Here is a 13,901-nt window from a genome sequence, read left to right as displayed (position 1 = left end):
TACTCTACAAACTTGGTTTTATTTCACATTGACAGGATTACAACAACAACATGGCTTATGTCTTTCCTAACACATCCCTAGTAAATAAGATAAACGTGTATTTCCTAGTGATTGATGTGAGTCAATTGGCTAAATACCATGACAGCTGAGAGGTGTCAAATGCAAGAGTTGTTAGTTTGGACTCCGTGCAATGCCTTTTGTTGTCACTGTTGATATTTTGCACATGTAAACCCAAAGTCAGTGTGGCAACTGGAGTTTTGCCTGGTGTTTTGTTTTTTTTTTCTTTTCTTCTTTTTGACTTCTGAAAAGCTGAGACTTGGTTTGCTCTTGGAACTACTGCTGTTTGTGCTGGGCTGCTGGATGTCTAAACATGGACTGAAGTTGTGAAAACAGTAGCCTATAACCAAAATTTTGGAATTTGCACCTGTGGGCAAGGTCTCTTCGAGATTCTTGTGCTACTTTTGGACCTGCAGGTGATAGCAAGAATAGTCTTGCATTCACATAGTATTTCAGAAAAATTCCTTGCATGTGACATGAAAGAGAAGGAACAGTTGCATAAAACAGATGCTTGAATGCTTTTGCATGTGTGTTGCCCAGTGAAGGACCCTCTACAGTTTACCCAATGTATGAAATTTGTTCAAATTAATAAAGCTTCTTTTTTGATAATCCATTTGTGAAGCTGCTGGTTTTGCTGCATAGAAGCGGAGAGGAGAAAGAGGCAAAAGAGCTTTTTTTTTCTTCTTGCTTACACAGTTAATCCAACCCATTTTTATCATAATAAGAAATGTTTTCTATGCTTACTAAAAGGGATCCTTAGCTTTGTATGTGGCTTAATTTTTAACTCCTTGAACTATTCTTGGTTTTATCAAGATGAAGATTATAACTGGAAAAAAGGAATACAATGCTCTACTGTCCCATGTACATGTTGTTGTAAGCCTCAGCAGCCTTGAATCATTCAGTGTAACTCTGATTGGTTTGCTCAGTTCTTCACCATTTTTAGAGGATTCCCCCCTCCCCAAGACTATTTCCTTCATTTAAATTCTTTGTCTGATATCATTTAGACTGAGGAAAACAGTCATTCTTATTAACATGAAACTGAGGTCATTTTGATGTCATTCTTCAGAAAGAATTTAAATTTCTTTGCAACAGGACACTACTGTGAAAACTGACTCTTTAAAATGAACTACTTTTTTTGCATTGTAATTTCAGCTGGGCCTTTAATTGAAGGCAATTCAGTTAAGTCTCTACATCAGCTTTAGTCTGTGAAACATATTATAATTTTTGTCTGAATAGTTGGTAGTGTGATTAATATTTCTGTGACTTAGTATTCTGATAGTAATGGCAGTAATGGGGAGATAATGAATTGAGGAAGTCGCCAAAAGTAGCAGTCAGTTTCTTCTGTAAGTGACAGTCACAGTGCTAAAGTACACCAAGAGCAGTCACAGTCCAAAAGAAACGCATCAGTAACAGTTTAAAATCATAGCACCACGTCTTGATGGCATCTTTTGTTTTCTTAATGGAAGAAGTGTCATCAACGTGTTGTTAGGCCAGTCCTAGTCACCCATTCTTACAAATGGTAGCAGAAGACTTCTAAGATTCCTTTGTTGGCTCTGAGATGTAGGACACAGCTAATTAGCAAGCTCCTTCATTTGAAGCGTCTTCATAAGAGATAATGCTTAATCATGGTTAATGACAGTATTTATTATAATAGTGGATAGTCTGGAGCTGCGTCAAATAGTGATTTGTTAGTCAATGCTGCTGAATAATTAGGTTGTTCCAGTAATCACCCTGTCCATTTTATTTTCTTGCAAGAACATCTTGTATTGAAATATTCTGACTGGCTTGCCATATTTGAACTGATATATCTTGATTATTTCTTGGACACATAGGTTTCCAAGATGATACCAACTGTCACCCTCTCCTAACTCCTCCTCAAAATGATTCAACTGTTTATTATTTTCTGCCCTACACCAGGAAGCAGGACAGTTCTTAGAGATCAGTTTTTCTATCCTGCAGGATGTGTAAAGTTGAGGCAACATTTTCTTCTTTGTTTTCCGTCACAGACGATGTAGGTTATCTCCAGGCAAGACTAACCTTAGGCTTGTGAGACTCTGTAGTGGCAAAACTTTACTGTGCAGAATTTAGCCATCTATTTTTGCTACACACGCCCAGTCATTACTAGTGTTTTTTTTAGTTTACACAATTATCTTCTGTAGATAAAATGAGTTACTTTTTATAATTTAATTAGCATTTACACAATATGGCGTAGCTTAGATGACCCTTAATCACTTGTGATTCAACTTGTTGGATGAGCAAATTTGCCAGTACTTATTTTATGGAAAACACAGAAATGAAACTTTAAACTGTATGTTAGCACAACTGCATCCCTCAGACAACTGTGTCATATTGAGCAATGCCGGGAGGACAGTTGATTGCAGGAAGTCTAAAAATACTTTGTATAAGTTCATTGCCTCAGACACACTTGAAGTGACTGGAAACTCAAATGTATGCTTGTTAATATCCTACAGCTTGCCGTTCCAGGGTTTGGAACAGAGAGCCTCTATAGAAAAAGTAATGAAACTTTGAATTTGCATTTAGAATAATGTGCTTAGGCAGTCAACTGTCTCATCCTGTGCAGAGTTGCTGTAGTTTCTCTTTCCCCCTGTAAACATCTGGGATTGTGATAATTCTCTGGATCACCTTGGAAAAACAACAGGATGTTACACTTGCAGGAAATCAATTGTTGTTCTCCCTGTCCTCTCAAGATACATGTCTGCAAGTGTGTGTGCACCCGTGCACAGCTGTGGGGAGATTCTTGGAGGATGAGCAAGAGTTGTTTTCTTTATGATCTTAAGAGGCACCTCTGATCAAGTACAAATAAATACAACCAGCTTTCCATTTTAAGTTGGAATCTGGAAGCCAAAGTATCAAAGATGCAGCCACGTGCAGTGTGTACAGACATCCTTCCTGCAAATGGCCTCGGAAAAACTGTGGCCCTAGAAGGAGGTTCAGTGGATGGCAAGGTGTGTGCCACCCCACAAATCCCTCCAGAGCAGGACAGGGCACAGAGCTGGCCCTGTGTGGGCAGGGCTTTGCACAAGTACACACTGTGTATTACTGCTAGCTAATGCTGCTTTAACTCATCAGGTCTTGGAGCTGATTAATCAGTTTTCCCTCTTCTTGCAGGTCTCTTTCTTCCATGGTATTTTGCACCTGGAACAGCTTACCCTATACATATGTCTTGTCTCTGATTTCATGTGTGTACTTCAGTGCTTCCCCCTCTTCCATAAAACTTGCTGTACTTTGTGAAATATTTCAAGTGTGCTTTTAGTAAGTAAAATTAATGAGACTGTTCTGTTTTTCTTTTTGACTGTAAATTTATACCATGAAATCTCATGTAGTTTCAATTCATATGTTAACAAATGACTACTTGGTAGTCTTGGAACAATGGTTGAAATCACTGTCTTACCAAATGTTGGTAATTTATAATTGTAAAATCATGTTTTTTCTGGTGTATGCATACCATATCTCTGTATGTAATAATGTAGAACAGAAATTAGGGGCAGGAGGCAGATTCCAAAAAAAGATGTTATCCTTTATTTTCAGCCCTGAATCTGCACTACAGAGATTAGAAGATATCTCAGGCTGGTTATTAGCAACATCTTGGGTCTAGAGCTCACTCTGCTAGAGCTCTGCTGCCTCTGAAGACTTGTCTAGGCCAGCTTTTTATTTTGACTATTAGTAAGACAACGCCCTGGAGCTCCTTACTCTTCAGCTGGTCTGTCCCCTGGTAATGGTTGTTCCCTGCCCGCCTGTCTGAGAGGACTGACGGGGGCTAAGCTCAGTAGAAGCAGTCAAGTTTCCTCGCTCGGAGCAGTTGGGATGCAGTGTGTTTATCAGCCTGTATATAAATGTGTGTGTGTGTCTCATGCTGTTCAGGGAGCGTGTTCAGAGTGCTGGGCAGGAGCTGCGAGGGCAGGCTGAGATATGCCTTTCTACAGACGTGGTCTTGGCAGTGCCGGGGAGCGAATATGTTGAGGTTTGTGGTTCTGAACTGCATCCATTACAAATCCTGTAGGTGAGGTTTGAAAGCATGCTGGCCTGAGGAGCACCTGCACTTTCCCAGGACAGACTCTTTTAAATATGCAAAATTACAAAAACACCCAGACAACCCCAATCCCATACATAATGTGGTCAAATGTCCACCTCCAGAAGCATTTTCTCATCTTTAAAGTTTTCTGTGGGTGTAAGTTCCAGTGCAGCTTCACACTCTGCTTCATCATAATGGAGTCAGAAAGAAATTACTGTCAGGTGGGAAGATATTTCTTAAAGCCTTCTTTCAACATTTGCACCCATTGCAATGCCCTGGTTAGAAGTGTGGAGCAATCTGTAGGTTCTGACCAACGAGAAATGTGCCAGAAATAGCATGTTTTTATGACCCAAAAGGAGTTACCAGGCATCAAGCATGATTATAGCCTTGCATACCAAGCTTGAGATAATAATTTCCTGATATGTGGCAGTACTTGGAAAATTTTTTAAAATTATTTTTATAATTGCAGTTCACAAATCCCTATTTCCTACTTGTCCTGCACTGAAAATCAGTTTCTTCCTGTCTTTCACACTTTTCCATTCACTGGTTGCTTCATGTTCATGCAATTTTAAGATGCCTATCTTGCACTAGGAGAAGTGTTTTAGGACCTTGGAGATCAACAACAATAAGCAAATCCAGGAGTTGCATGAATCTATCACTTGGTTTCTATCAAAAGGAAGGCAATTTCTTAATTTAGTCTACTCTGAATGATTGGTCACCTGCATGCATGAATTCTTACCTACTGCTCTCTCCTATCCCTCCTCCCCATTCCACATCCTCCAGAAAAACGAGCAGAAAGGTGAATAGTGACTTGATATGCTTGATTTTTTTTTTTTTCAGGGCAACTTTTTTTCCCCCTTTTTTGTCCTCTGAGCACTCTTGGTGATTCACTGGTCTTTCATGATAATGAGCAATTTCCTGGGTATCTCTGTGATGCTGGGTCTAGTCAGCAGTACAATGTGCTTATTTCTGGCCATGATGTGCCTTTCTGCTGTGAATAACGAAAATGATTGTGGGAGGAAAATGGTCCCACTGCTAAATGAGTGACAGAAAGTGTTGCAGTGGGGTCTCCTGCAACATGCATTAGACAGCAAGGCCCGTGGAAAGAAATAGGGACTGATTCTTGATAGAAGTTTCAGAGATCTTTATTCTCCAGCCGCATGGCCAGGGGACTGCTGAAGAACCGCGCAATAATGGGACAACCAGGGTCCTTCCTGGGCAGGGGAACACAAAATAACCAGTGGGGAACAGGATTAGGGTACATGTGACCAGGGAGCAGGGAGACCCCATGCCTAGGCCATGCCTCTACCCCAGGGTCCCCTTTCCCAGGACCCTGTGGCAGGGGAGAGGAACCCCAACAAGAAAGCCAGTAAAGTCTGTGCTCTGCTATTAGAAATGAGTTCTCTCATCCTAATGCAGCTTCCCTGGGCTTTATGTGACTCTCCTACCTGAGCTTAGAGTTATTTTAATCCAAATGACTATTTTATAGAATATCACACAGAGGCATTAAGCAAACTTGGGATGCATGGTAAAACAAACTTCATATAAAGTTGATCTCTTGTTGTTTATTTTCCACACTGAGAGTGCAACTCACACTTTTTTTGACTTTTCATTCAATTAGCATTTTGGATCCTATGAAAACTAACATTGTAACAGCAGGAATCTTGTTACAGATAGACCATCCAATGAATTTCAAAGTTTTAGGTTGCCTAACATCTCCCATTATAGTATTGTCTTAGCTAAATCATGTTTTAACTGGTTGTGCTAATGACTTTTGGTCCTGGATCTCTGTCGTAAGCTGTGTGTGAGAAAAGGAGTAAGAATTAGATAATTACTGGTTTGTTTAAGCAAGATGTCCTTCTTTGTCCTCTATCCCTGTTAAATTGTTTCAGTAGGAAGGCTGAGAGACCCTGGAAAGCCTTTCAATGTTTTTCAACAGGAGCTTTTTGTGGGGGGTGGGAAGGAAAATCTTGGTCTCAGACTTTTGGAATATTGTTCGCATTTGAAAACAATAGAAAGTTCCTGGATGGGGCAGATTTAAATATTTAAGTCTATTAACAGCTCAGCAGTGTAAAGACAGGCACTTTTGCACTGTGAGTGTTCCATGCTCACTGAGACTAGCAGTTGCCCTTTCTAGGTAGATTTCAGTGTTATACTAGTGGCAGAATAATAATGCTGCTTTTAATACCAATATTTGATACTTTAGATGAAGTAAAACAGTATTAGAGATTTATATTTTTCTTGCACACTTCTCTTTGTAGCCAAGGCACGTGCATTTTCCCTCCCCCCCCTCTGTCTGGTCTCCTTTGTATCAGCTCAGTTATTTTGTTGTAACAGTGGAAGAAGCATTGATAATTTGTATCTATGGTTTTGATTTTGTGTGGTTTTTAAACTATATTAACAATTTTATATTCTGTTCTGAAGGGCTGGTATATATTTGGGTAGCAAGGGTAAATTATTTGTAAGTCTTTACTTAGTTATTTGAACTAGAGCTGTTTGCCTTCACTTTGGGATGTGCAAAAATGATATCCTATTAAAAAATAGAACTGCTTGAATTGAGTATGCTTGTGGAAAAGTAGGGCAGAAAATGTAGATATTTTCAAAGATATGTGTTTTGTCTCGAATGTCAAATTCCGCAAAGTTACTTTTTGGTATCTTAATCTCTAAAAAAAAAGACTGCTCAGCAAAACAAGAGTCCCAAGTCTGATCCTGGCTTCTGTTGGGCCAACTGAGTCAGTGGCCTACGAGGCAGTTAATTTGGGATAACAAGGTCCGAAGCCTTATTGCCCTGACATTGCCATGCTGGTCTTTCCCATTTTTCATTTCCATTTTAAGTAAGTATTCTGGCAGTGGACTGCTTTCAGAGGAGTTTGGGATGCTTGGCCCAGCAAAATGGGCTGATAATCAGGGTTGTAAGTGTGTAAAGCTGCTTCGTATTAGTTGTGTGTGTATTTTTCCTTTTTTTTTTGTCTTTTTGATATTTTTTTTTTAATTTGACATCCTTACGTCTTACAGGTTGTATCAAGTTTTAAGTGGTTCTATATTTTTCAAGCTCAATGTGATGAGATCATAGTTTTATGGGACTCGTCTGGTCTCCTTTATCTAATTTCCCTTCCCTTTCCATCACGTTATTGAAAGCACCTAATGGTAAAAGGAGACACTGGAGAAGGTGTTAGGGTGACCTGTTCTATACTCCCCAGTCAAGTCTAGATTCATGTAGCTATTAAAAAAAAGTGGTATTGTTAACTATGTGTTAATTTCCTTCATTGAATGAAGATGTGTTGAAATTCAGGTGGCACTATTTCCAGGTGCTTTGGGAAAAGTGTAACAGGTAAAGCCAGTATGATAAGGTAGTGCTAATTAACGGGGATGTCTTAGATTTTTGCCCATGACTTCTTTGGGCAAGCTGCTTAATCTTTCTTGTATAAAACCTGATGCTGGAGGGGCTTATTCTCTTTGTCTTTTGAGCTGTGTAGTGTCCCTGGTTATTTTAACTATTTATATACAACAGCTGTATCCCTGTCTTACCTTGGAAAACATCAAAACTCAGGGTTATTTTTCTACTTGCAACCAAAGCACGAAATACAGACTACACTTAGCAGTAATATTTAGGTTTTCTCATTACCCTCATCTGTCAAATAGAACAAGTTTTATTTGTACATGCCTTATGTTACTTTGAGGTTGGATGCTTCTGGCATTGGTGAATGAAGAGCATTAATTACTGTAGCATTTTTATGTTGGTAACAGTAAAACGGGCAGGGGCCTGTGCTTTGAGAGCTCCACTTGATGGTACCTGGGGAAGATGCTTGTGTTTCAGAAAAGGCAGCTACTGATGTTCTGTGAAGCTTTAAGATTTTTCCAACTTGATATTTATTAACTGTAAACATGTAAATTGTTACATGTAAACTTCATGTTCTCCATGAGAGTGCTGTCGTATAGAATACATAGCACATGTATGTAAAATTTAATAGTGGAACATGGCTCATAACTTGCTGGATAGAAGTGACATTTATTTTAGGCTTGGAGCTAGCAGTGTTTTTTCTCCACAATCCCTTTTAACCTGTGGGGTAGAAACTGTGCCGGCTTTTGGTTTCTGTACGTGGCAGTGTGTCTCCGTAGGAGTGATAGCAGAGTAAGCTGATTAGCATGATTGATACTGCGTGTCAGGGGACTGGCATAATGGGCTACCGTTGAGACTGCATTGTGAAACCACACACGGATGAGGTAATCTCATTAGATGATTAAACTTCATGGAGTCTACCAGATTGCGGAGCTTTCAGTTGTATTGCTGTTGGGAGCTGATGCTTAATAAGTATAGTGCTCTCCTTGGAGTGAGACAGAAATGGATATCTTGCCGGGTTTTTCTCCTGGATAATCGTTGCAGCAGCTGGAGGCTGATGAAGGATGTTCCATCTTTCTGTGTTTAAAAGTAAGGTTCTGTATGATTTTAAGTTTTCTCTTAAAATCACTGTCAGCCTTGTGTTAGTTTTATCATGCTTTGCTGTTCTTTGTGAAATTCTGTACTGTTAATGTTGGAAGGATATGCTTTGTGTAACTTCCTATGGAACATTGCAATGTATATATTGCTGTTCTGGTTTTATAGGGTGTCTGTGTTTTTCCTGCAGGTTGGCTTTGCCATTGTGATAAGGTGTAGTGTGAGTGTCACTCCTTATCCTCTTGCCTGTCCTGTGTACAAGCAGTGTGGCAGGCAGCACATGTTCATACCAGAGCTGGTGGTGCACAGAAACCCTACCTGACTTCTTCACATGCTACTTGTTTTAAGGAGCTCATTGAAAACACTGAATTTCAAATTAAAAGTATTATGCTTGACTAGTCCTATATTTGAGCTTTGCTTTTGCTAGCAAGCTACAAAATTTCTAATCTGGATCTACAGTGTTACAATATTTATAATGCAAGGGTTGCTAGACCAGAAGTTTGAAAGGTCAGGACTGCTATTCTGACTGGTAGTGACCGCTCTTGCTGTATAGTCAGATTTTTCTGTATTAAAAAACAGTCCAATTAATCTGTTGGGAGTTTGGGAACAAACAGAAGAAAGATTTGTAATTTCCATTGAGTCCTGAGCAGTTCTTCTACTACTTCTGCCTAGAGAAAGTACTGCATGACACTAATAAGCACATCCAGTGAGACAAAAGCACAGAGAGTCTATTTTTTGGCAAGGGAACCCCAGCAATGTGTTATCTTCTGAATTCTGTTGTCAAGTGTGGTTTATTTATTTGGCAGTTCTGCAGGAAAGTGACCTTTGTCTAGGAGCTTTTTTGGATCTGGTGTCAAAAAAAAAAAAAATAAAAAAAGCCAGTGCAAAACCAAAAATCTACGACAACAGCCTGTTCCAGTGTGTGAAGAAGTGGGGCAATATACACCTGTGAAGAGAATGTTCTTTCATGTGTATTTGACAATAAACAAAATCACAAACTTGTACTGTTTACAGACACCAGTATTGTGTGGATTGTGAACTGCAGAGCAAATGCACATCAAGTTTTCAGGTTTCATTTTCTGGCTTACTAAAAATGGCATAGCTTGATGATGGGAGACATGATCTTGTGATTGGTTTTAAAATCCAGGGTTATACTGGCTATCAGTGATAGGCAAATTAGAGGCAGGCCAATAATTTATATGCAAAATCAAGTAAAGTTTCCTCAAATGTGTTGGTTTAGCACAGCCTGGTTTTTGTCAAACCATGACAAATACCAAATACTTTAGAAAATAAATGAATTGACAAGTGTTTTAATTTTTTGCATTTAAAAAAAACTTCTGAATTGTTCACAAAGTGTTATTTTTCTGTAGTTATCTTTCTGTATTGTAGACTGAAGTGAATTGATTTTTACAATATCTGGTGTGTGTACTTACGAAAATATTTTCCATTTCAACTTTAGCTTGCTCTCAAGTATGAATTATTGCAAGAGCTCCTTTTTGGAGACCTTGGTCAAGTCCTGATGCTTCTTGAAATGTTTGGGGCTACTCTGTTAATGGCACTACTTTGCAGTTGCTTTTTACTTTAAGGGCGAAGTCAGGCCTTGTTATGCAGCCGTATTTTGCCAGTGAAGGACCTGTTCCTCTGAACAGAATATAAAATTATGGAGTGTTTCCATGAAACAAGGCAAGTGCTTTGAGTATGAGAATAGGAACTTCCTTTGTTAGTATGAGTGCAACCCAGCTTACTCTTTCCAGAGTGTCTCCCGTGAATGAAGGAGAGCAAATCAGGAATGAGAAACCTCACAAGACCCTTTCCAAAGGGCATGAGTTACTGGCTTTACTTCTTCATGCAGCTTTCTTCTTTCTGCATGTTGGGTGTGCTTAGAACATGAACTCCAGGGTTGATACCTCATCCCTGTTGGCTGTTGGAACAGGTAAGTGACTTCAGGATCACCAAGACAGAAGGTAAGCTAGGGAGATTAATCTGTGACTGTATTGGTTAGTCTGCCTTTCTTATTTAAAAGTTACAACTCTTTTTCTGCTTATATAGGCTGGGTGTAATGGCTGAAAAATCCATAATCTCTCTTGGTTCAGATATACTTGTTTCAACTCTGTATCTGTAAACTGAGTCCCCTGGAAAACAGCTGTAAATGACCTGTCTCCAAACTTCTCTCCTGACTGGAATGAGGAAAAAAAGTATTTTTAATGTCATTTTTTTAGGTAAATATTGGGTAGAGTGGAGAATTGGAGTCAAGTGCCTGAGCTGTTGCAGAAGAGAGGGGGGTAAGACTGAGCCCTCCTCCTTAGAAAATGCATTGGAAGATCTGGGTTACCCAGAATGTGTTTTTTGTCCTTATTCTTTGTTCTTAAAGAAAACAAATAGTTTTTTTTCTACTGGCTAAAATTTTTGCTGATGGTAATTTGTGCTTTGCCCACCAATTTTCCTTTCACTGTAAGAAATCTGTATCTGCTGTTTCTTTGTTTCTTTTGCCTCGGGTTAAGCCAGGTGATTGAAAATACTTGATTGTCTGTCTGTATCAAATGTTCAGGAGTTATTTTGCTAAGCATGAACCAACTCTTGAGCTTTTTTTTTTCCAAGAAACTTGCCACATTTCTTAAAATAGTGTGTTCACAACATATTTTGCTCCACTGTTTTGTGCTGTTTTCTTCCTTCCCACCTCCCATAACAGCCTGGTGGGTGAACCCGAGCAGCAGCTCGTGCTCTACCTCTTTGCTGTTTCTTTTGTAATGTGTTTGCTGAGCTGGCTGGCCTGCCTCCAAAGGTGCATAAGTATGTTTATACATGCAGCTTAACAATAGTATCATAACACCAATTTGTTTTACCTGGTCTGGAAATAACAATCTAAATATTGTGAATCAAAGAGAAAGCAGTCATTTGTATATGCCTCTACCCTGCCAGCTCATTTCTGTTGTGTGTGATAAAATCACTGAAACTTTTCTTACATTCTGTGGGAATTTTTACAATTCTGTCAGTATGATGTCATATCTCTTTTAAATGCTAAGAGAAGTTCACCTATAGCTTCTCCCCCAAGCTGCATCCCATGCTGTCAGGCAGAAGGTGTTTAATTTGTACGTCTATTTCAGGCACAAGGTATTGCAGAAAATCATCTATCCCTGCCACTGTGGGGAGGAATTCATAGTATGGCAAACCATTAAACTGTGAACCATTAAACTATGCTTTTATTATAGTGTTTGAGCAGAGTTGTAAGAGGTAGAAAGCATACAGTAAATACTGGTTATGCTTATTTATTAGTCATGAAATGACTAACAAATTGATTGATCAGCATATTTTGGTTAAGGTGCCAAGACATTAATATAAGTGCTTTTTATTATTACTTGGATTCAGAGACTTTGATCACCAAAATAATTTTTCTCTGGATTGAAACAATTTGGATTGTGTCCATCAGTAGCTGATGTGAGCAGTTCTAGCAGTATTTATGTTTTAAAGTTTGTTTTTGAATCTAAACACTCTGGCTATATCATGCCATCATCCCATCCTCAGAATCTTCTGATCTTCACTGGCCCGTGGTGTAATTTTGCTTTAGTAAAATCTGAGTTGACTTGCCCAATCTGCTGGAATATGTCTTACTTTCTATAAAAAATTTTTAAATGGGAGTGTAAGAATGGACGTTCTGGCCACTCTGGCACATCAGCCTGTTACCAAAAGTGAGAATGCCTTTGTTTCCATGTCACTCAGCCTTTGGCCTCTCTGCCTGTCGAACATAACAAGTGCTCTCAAGTCATGTATTAGCTCCAGTGAAGTGGCACCTGCCTGGCTGGGGGCTGGAGCTGAGGGCAGCAATACAAATAAAGTGCCATTAGTAGTGTCTTGCCTGTGCAGTCAGTGACAGTGAAGATACAGTCACTCTGCTTCACTGATTTCCAAAAATCTGGTTTGACATTGTTATTACTAGTCTTAGTTCTTCTCTCATGATTCAAGTTGTGAATAAGCAGCTTCAGCTCTGCAGGTTTCTGGGAGGAAGAGGCTTGCAGCAGAGGCAAAACAACCTGTTCAAATTTAAATCATCAAAGTGTGCCTTACTGGATTCACATAAATAAAGTTGTGATATATAAGTTTAAGAAGTGGAAAATTTTGTACAAGGTACTGTACAAAATTAAATCTTGTTTCGGATTTCATGCCTCTTGCTGTTGTCTCAAAGCTCTTTCCATTTTAAGGACTAAAAAACATCATTGTTAGAAATAGAATATACTTTTTCAATGTCATGATACAGATATTGAAAAATAACCAGTGCCATAGCAAATCATTATTACTTATTACATTACATCATTATGAGTTATTATTACTCATAAGTGGCTCCAGAATGAGAAGGGTTAAATTCGGAGTTGAGATAAGGTACCTGCTGAATTGTTTTGTCCATTTGAGGTTATCGACTATTAAAAATATTTTGAAACTTCTGCATCTGTACCTTATAATTCTGTTAGATGACAAACAAAATGTAGAAAAACATGTTTTTCCCTTTCCACAGTCACACTGTTCCTGAAGTGCTGGCAGTGGTAAGAGCTTCCAGTCAGTAAACAAAGTAGATGCCGTTTAGGTGTATAAGAAAGACAACAAATAAAGTAACAAGGAGTCCTGCTTTAGAGTTTCTTTCCTGCCCGTAAGTTAAAAATTAAACATTTTTATAGTGAAATGAAACCCGTTATGAAACTCTCACGAAAAAAGATGAAAAAAGCAGAAGAATAATGCAGTGCTTGCTTTTCATGTCAAAGAGCAAAACATAAAAATGCGAAGTACTTTGCAAACCAGATAAGGTAAAGGGGCTGTAACACTTGAATATGCTCAAAACTACAAAAGAAATAATAAAAATCAGATGGGGTTTAAATTCTCAGAGCTGTGTTGGTAGTTTAATGGTAGATATTTTTCTTTAAAGTATTTTTAATGTTTTTCTCTATTCCGTGATGTGATCTGATACAAATGAAGAAATGAACAATCTCACTGTACTGAGCAAACAGCAGGCTAATTGTTCACTTTTTATCGAGTTCACAGAGGAGGAGGGGAATAGTTTGTGGTGAGATCAGAAATTTTTGTTTTCCATGAGTCTCTTAGTTAGTCATCACAAGGATGCTGTTATTAATAAGAACAAGAACAACAACCTCCACAAGGATGAATGCTTAAAATAAGAAATCCTTCTTAGCAGTAAAATGTGGAGATGAATGGTGATATTTAAAATGTCTTCAGTTTGTGGGCATTTCCTAGATTACAAGGATGATCTTACAGGGTCTTTTGCCTCATCTTGTTCTTTATCCAGAGAAATGCCTGATATAAGATGTATTTTTAGTGAATTTAATGTTGAAATGATGCCAGTTAAATTATTTATCCTTAGATTATACCAAA

General features: G+C 38.6%; 1 protein-coding gene across 10 annotated transcripts in view; it reads left to right on the top strand.

Moving 5' to 3' along the window:
* Positions 1-13,901, top strand: part of GAB1 (GRB2 associated binding protein 1) — a 98,902-nt gene that overhangs the window by 29,401 nt on the left and 55,600 nt on the right. The window contains exon 1 of one of the 10 annotated variants that reach the window (XM_032108563.1): positions 8,382-8,519. The exons of 8 other annotated variants lie outside the window; for them this stretch is intronic. The gene's annotated coding sequence lies outside the window, so the exon portion shown is untranslated. Of the gene's footprint in view, positions 1-8,381; positions 8,520-10,314; positions 10,459-13,901 lie in introns of those variants that run through there. One more of the 10 variants, XM_032108561.1, reaches the window with a different exon arrangement.

Source organism: Corvus moneduloides, chromosome 5, assembly GCF_009650955.1.
Source record: "Corvus moneduloides isolate bCorMon1 chromosome 5, bCorMon1.pri, whole genome shotgun sequence".
NCBI classification, from domain to species: Eukaryota; Metazoa; Chordata; class Aves; order Passeriformes; family Corvidae; genus Corvus; species Corvus moneduloides.
This window is presented reverse-complemented; position numbering and strand designations above follow the sequence as displayed.